The sequence below is a fragment of the Camelus ferus genome, chromosome 35 (genome assembly GCF_009834535.1).
Source record: "Camelus ferus isolate YT-003-E chromosome 35, BCGSAC_Cfer_1.0, whole genome shotgun sequence".
In the NCBI taxonomy this organism is placed as follows: Eukaryota; Metazoa; Chordata; class Mammalia; order Artiodactyla; family Camelidae; genus Camelus; species Camelus ferus.
Window position 1 is genome coordinate 5,328,597 of NC_045730.1, and position 6,230 is coordinate 5,334,826.

Sequence of the window (6,230 nt, forward strand, 5' to 3'; positions counted from 1 at the left end):
CCTAGATATCCTGATTTTCAAAGGCACTATTCTATGAAAATATAGTACATATCCCTGTATGTGAAATGAGGGGGGTTATGTTATTTGAAATTTTTAAAAAGAGAGGGTTTTTTTTCTATTCACCCTCATGTTTAAGAATGTAGAAAATCAGAATGTGACAATGAATATATGTATATTCATGTATGACTGAAAAATTGTGCTCTACACCGGAAATTGACACAGCATTGTAAACTGACTATAACTCAATAAAATGAATGAATGAATGAATAATAAAAAAAGAATTTAGAAAATCAGCATCATTTCTGGGGCCAATTTGGGAAATTAAGATTGATTTCAGTCAGATGGAGGCCACCCTCCTTGAAGGAAATGGTTCCCCAAATTTTCCAAGATAGCACCTTTGCACATTCTTCTTTTAGTTAAGATAATGAACTCTGTATGGATGGGATGACAGTATATTTACCTGTATATTCTACACTGTACCTACTCAGTGCTTTGCACCAAGTAGCTACCCAGTAAGTAATCCTAAACTCTACCAAATTATGGTTGCCTCTTAATAATCTTGCATAATTTTTGAAGTTGAAGTTTTTATGCCTTACATTCTCATATGGCACACTTTAAGGTAGCAGCCCTTAGTCTGGGAAAGACGTCTCTTCAGAACCAATTATAATGTCTCAGGAGTAAACAAAATATCCTGTATGGGGACACCTATTACCATAGATTTAGAACAGAGTACAGTGGAGGAAACACACGTGACTGGGACATGGGATAGAGAGCTTTGCTTTGCTATCATCATGTGGGGGCAGAAAAACTTAAATTACAGCATCCTACTGAATAAGAACATACTGTTTGTGTTAGTTTTCTGGGGCTGCCATAATAAAATAATGAGTGGCTTGAACAACAGAAATTTTAAAAATTATTGTGTATTAATAATCACTCATGTTAATGACTGTTTCTTTCAGTGAAATTTTTACCCTTACATCATTATTTTATTAACATTTCTGAAGGGAATTGAAATTATGAAAGTGGTAAAAATGACATCAATCATCAAGGAAAACAGAAGACAAAGCATCATAGAGAGGAAAACAGTTCATGATCCTATGACAATCATGCTTCGATAAAAATATATCTAACCTGCGGAGGGAAATAGCTCAATGGTAGAGCATGTGCTTAGCATACAAGAGGTCCTGGGTTCAATCCCCAGTACCTCCACTAAAAAAACAAAACAAAAAACATATCTAACTTGAGGAAATCAGATGTCTACCGGTCAAAATATCATCACTCTCTCTCTCCACATTTTTAACATGTCTCGTGGTAACTGGTCAGATAACACGCAAGGCTACAGTAATAATACAGTGGTCTGGGCCACTGGCATCGCCATGTCACCATCAAAATGAGCATGCCAGAGCGTAACTTGAACAAATACATCCTTTAATTGGGAAAGGCTGTATATCCCTTAAGATGACAGGAACATGGGTGTGAATTATTATACGTACTGATTCATTCAACACCACTGTGAGTCCTTACTACGCTTGTGGATCCATATTCTGAGTGATGTATCTGCTGAATGCAGTTATCTAGGACAAGCAGTGGAAGAACTTCTCAACACACAGATTCCACTCAGAAACAGTATTTCTCCTACTGCGCTCAGAGGAAACTAACCCATGAGATTCTTCACAAGAAAGGGATTCCTAGCCAAGCAAGTACGTAAAACACTGTGTAATATATTCGCATACTTAGGGTTGCATGGCAAACATTAGCTATGAATAAAACATTAGCTGCATCCCAAAAGTCCGTTTAACTCTTTAAGATGTGTGCAGCCTGTCACTGTATCTATGGACCTAGGAACAAAAGAAAACCTTAGTGTTTGATTGAGCTAACATTTTCCAAGACAGATAGATGGGTAAAGATAATCATAGCAATGGCCTATGTGAAGGTACAGATATAAAAATAATGATTAGTCATTTAACATGCCTATCTGTCTACCTATCATTGGTCTGTTTTCATCTTCCAAATATATTTTTCTTGGTATCTTTCCAGACACTCATGAATTGTAGTGATTGTTACTCTATAAGATGAACATTCTGTAGAAAGACACTTCTAGTGTTTCCTTTCTTGTATCATTCTAGATATCGAATCTTTACTTACATCAAAATGCCATCTCATTAACTGTCAGTCCTGCATATCAGCATTTCCGATATCTGAGTTATATTCAGTGAATACTGAGTTGCCCTTTTCCTTGCATGATATGCCATGACTTTTTTTTTTTTTTTTGCAACCAAATATCACAGATGTAGACTAAAACTGTGGTCTCTGACTTTTTTCCCCATCACAACTGTTGCAAATATTCAAAATCACAACTCATGCTATTAATTTCAGCTGATATTTTCAACTCTCTTAACCCAGCACTTACATCCGACAGCTGTAAAGGCTTTCAGCCATAATAAATCTCTGCCTGACTTCCCAAAGCAAACAGTGTTGAGGAGAGTGATCGCTCTAATAACATTTTGTCAGCTCAAATCACCACCACAACATAAGTGATTCAGACAGTCTGAACTGACTCCAGGCTTCCCAACCTCCGGTCCTTATTTCCTATTTTCTTTTACTTATGACCTGTTCTTAACAGGTCATAATATTCTGAAGACTCTGAAAATGCTGTGTTCATTCCTCAAGACTGGCTGAATGCCTGTTTAACACATTTTTCTTCTCTGTCTCTTTCAGAAGATTCTGTCTTCTGACCTGCTTAGTCTAGTTCATCTAAAAACCAAGTTTATTGGGGTCTGCTAATTTTGGGGGGAAAAAAAGAGTGGTTAAACTGTAATACTATAAAATTAAAACTTAGGTAACAGATCTTTATTCTTGGGAAGTAAGTGAAACAGTGACTTTCGTTGATATGCTTAAAATTAATTCCAGAGGATGTGATGTCCATGGAGCATGTCACTCTCAACTGGGCATGTCATAAACAATGGGTGAGTGAATTCATGAGCTTCCCTGGAATTGAGTTCCATGAACAGAAGCTAGGTCAGGGCAAGTGAACCTGGTGGAGAAATGTATGTATCATCTGAAGCCATGCTTTTCAGATGGCAAATAATGCAACAATTAAGAGTACAGGGCATGTCACCCGCAGCTGCCCCTCACGCACGTGCTGCTCTGCCGCTCCAACAGCATCAATGGCAGCAACCATGACAGTCACCCCGGGGCCCGGAGAGCAGACTGTTGACGCTGAAGCACACATCAACATTGGCTTGAGATTCCAAGCAGAGATCCCAGAACTCCAGGATGTCTCTGCCCTGGCCCAGGACACACACAAGGCCACCCTGGTATGGAAGCCCTGGCCGGAGCTGGAAAACCACAACCTCCAGCAAAGAGTGGAGAATCTCCCGAATTTCTGCTGTTCAAGTGCATCGCCAGGTGGAGGGACCAATTCTGAATTTGCTTTGCACTCTCTCTTCGAAGCCAAAGGTGATGTGATGGCTGCACTGGAAATGCTGCTGCTGCTGCGGAAGCCAGTCAGGTTAAAATGTCATCCTTTAGCAAATTACCACTGTGCCGGTTCAGACAAGTGGACCTCCCTAGAAAGAAAACTGTTTAACAAAGCACTAGCCACTTACAGCAAGACTTTGTTTTTGTACAGAAGATGGTGAAGTCCAAGATGGTGGCTCAGTGCATGGAACACTACTACACATGGAAAGCAAGCATGAGGTTGGGGCAGAAACACCGGACACGCCTGGCGGAAATCATCGATGACTGCGTGATGAGTGAAGAAGGACAGGTAGAGGAGGAGGACCCGGAAGAAGACAGGAAGTCCACAAGAAGAGAGGGAGCAGCTGAAGTCCCCGGAGCCTCCACCCGGCCTGGTCCTGGCTTCCGCAGAGGGCCCCCACCCACCCCGTGCAGGCCCCGGGCCAGCCCTCAGGCTCCTTCATCTGTGAGATGCCCACCTGCGGGGCTGTGACCAGCTCCTGACAGGCACTGAACGGCCATGCCCGCATCCACGGTGGCACCAACCAGGTGACCAAAGCTCGGGGTGCTGCCCTTCTGGGAAGCAGAAGCCTGGCAGTGCCCAGAGCAGGTACTGCTTGCTCGGTGAAAAGCTCGCCCTCTCACAGCACCACCAGCGGCGAGACAGACCCCACTGCCATCTTCCCCTGCAAGGAGTGTGTCAAAGTCTTCTTCAAGATCAGAAGCTGAAGTGCACACATGAAAATGCACAGGCAGCAGGAGGAACAGCAGAGGCAGAAGGCTCAGAAGGCGGCTTTTGCAGCTGAAATGGCAGCCACGATCGAGAGAACTACGGGGCCGGTGGGGCCGCCGGGGCTGCCGCCCCTGGACCAGCTAAGTCTGATCAAACCCATCAAGGACGTGGACATCCTCGATGATGAGGTCGTGCAGCAGTTAGGCGGCGTCATGGAAGAGGCCGAGGTCGTGGACACCGGTCTCCTCTTGGATGATCCAGATTCCGTTTTGCTTCACGGTGACATGGAACTGTAAAGCCCTGCCTGTCGCTGGGAAACAGCAAGAACCCACGCCTCCGCCTTCATTCACCAGGAAACCTGGACTGCCTGCTCATTTCGTAACCATTTTAAACTACCTGTTTAAACAGTCGTCATTTTTTTCAGGTTTAGAAAAAAAGTTCATTTCTTTTCCTTTTATTTAAAAAAATGTGTTTTTGTGAGTGGTTGGGGGGAATAAATAATTGACACAATTCTAAGAAACAAAGCTGAACAACAGCTTAGGGTGGAGGGAGGCGTACAGAGCAATGACTAAGAAGAGCCGGCTCCTGAGCCTGCATGCCTGGGCTCACGTTCCCAATCCTGTCACCTCCTTGCTTGGCTAAAACACAGGTTACTTAATCCCCCTGGGCTTTAATTCTTTCAACTATACCTGAGAGATAATAACAGGAGTTAATGAGCTAATAATACTCTACTCATAACAGTATTTGGTACATGAAAATTGCTCCCAAAATGTTAGCCTTACTATTTTTAGCAAAGGAAGACATTGACTAGAAAGTTTAACAAATTTGCCTAAGGACACACAATTAGTTCACAGCAGAGGCTTGATTTTACTTGGCACTTAAGAGCCACCTGGCACTCATTACTGGATAACAGATACATGTTATTTATTATGAGTATCCAGCTAGGGATTGGGAAAGCAACGATGAGTTAAATTATTTTGTTAGATCTTACAGTCTCATTATGGAAAAATGTAATTACATAAAGCAAACGATGTTGTGTGTGTGCGCGCGCACTGCTGCATACAACCCACAGAGGGCACTGGGCCGCTAATGGGAGGAATGACCTCTTAGTGCCAGAGAGCTTCACGGGAAAAGTGACTTTAAAGCAAAGAGTGAAAAAGTGAAAGACTGAAGGCTGGCGAGCATTTGGGCAAAGCGGCCAGGATCTCTCAATGTCTGCACCGTAACAAACCTGTCACTGGTTTTTACATCTAGAAAAGCACTTCCATGGAGCCTATGAAAGCTGGCAAGCCTGGAGATAATTCCATCAACTCAATAATATGAATAAAATACAATGCACATAACCTCCTGATGCTTTTTTCCTTTTTTCTTTTCTTCTTCTTCTTTTTTTTGGGGTGGGGGGAAGGATTAATGACTGTTTATAGAATTCTAAGCAATGCCTTTTCAAACTCAGGCCATCTAAGTGCAAAGTGTGATTAATAACCCTGTGAGGTTAAATGTTTGATTATATGGCAAAAAAGAAAGTTGCTACTGTTGGTACAAATGGACTTGGTGTGTAACAGAAAGAACACTGAACAAGAAGTAAAAACATACATTATTTCTCTTTTGGCTCTGCTTGTTGAAAGTATACTTAAAAACCTTTTTTGTTTGTTTAGAGGACAACTATTTCTGTTCTTCAAATGGTTGTCGGTGAGCATCGATGCCTTCTGGTTTTAGACACCTCAACTTTATTGAATCTTTTGAAAAATAGACAGAGAAAGAGAGAGAGAGAAACATTTGGCATTGGCTATTAGGAGAAAATTGTAATGCTGGAGATAACAGGTTTGCTGATAGAGCAATCTGGACTTCGGTCTTTCAGAAACTATAGAAGTACCCTTTTAACTTGGGGATCCTGTTCTCACGGACATGCAGCCCAACAGACAAGGCAATAATTCTGTTCAAGATATCGCAGTTTGCACAGAGTATTGAGAGTAACAGTAGCAGAATTTTCATCACATTCCAGTTTTGTAAATACACTAAGTAACTAGATAATTGAATC

At 42.0% G+C, this 6,230-nt stretch overlaps 1 pseudogene; it reads left to right on the forward strand.

Moving 5' to 3' along the window:
• The first annotated feature begins 2,868 nt into the window (after positions 1-2,868).
• LOC102515721 lies at positions 2,869-4,488 on the forward strand (annotated as a pseudogene).
• Positions 4,489-6,230: the final 1,742 nt, after the last annotated feature.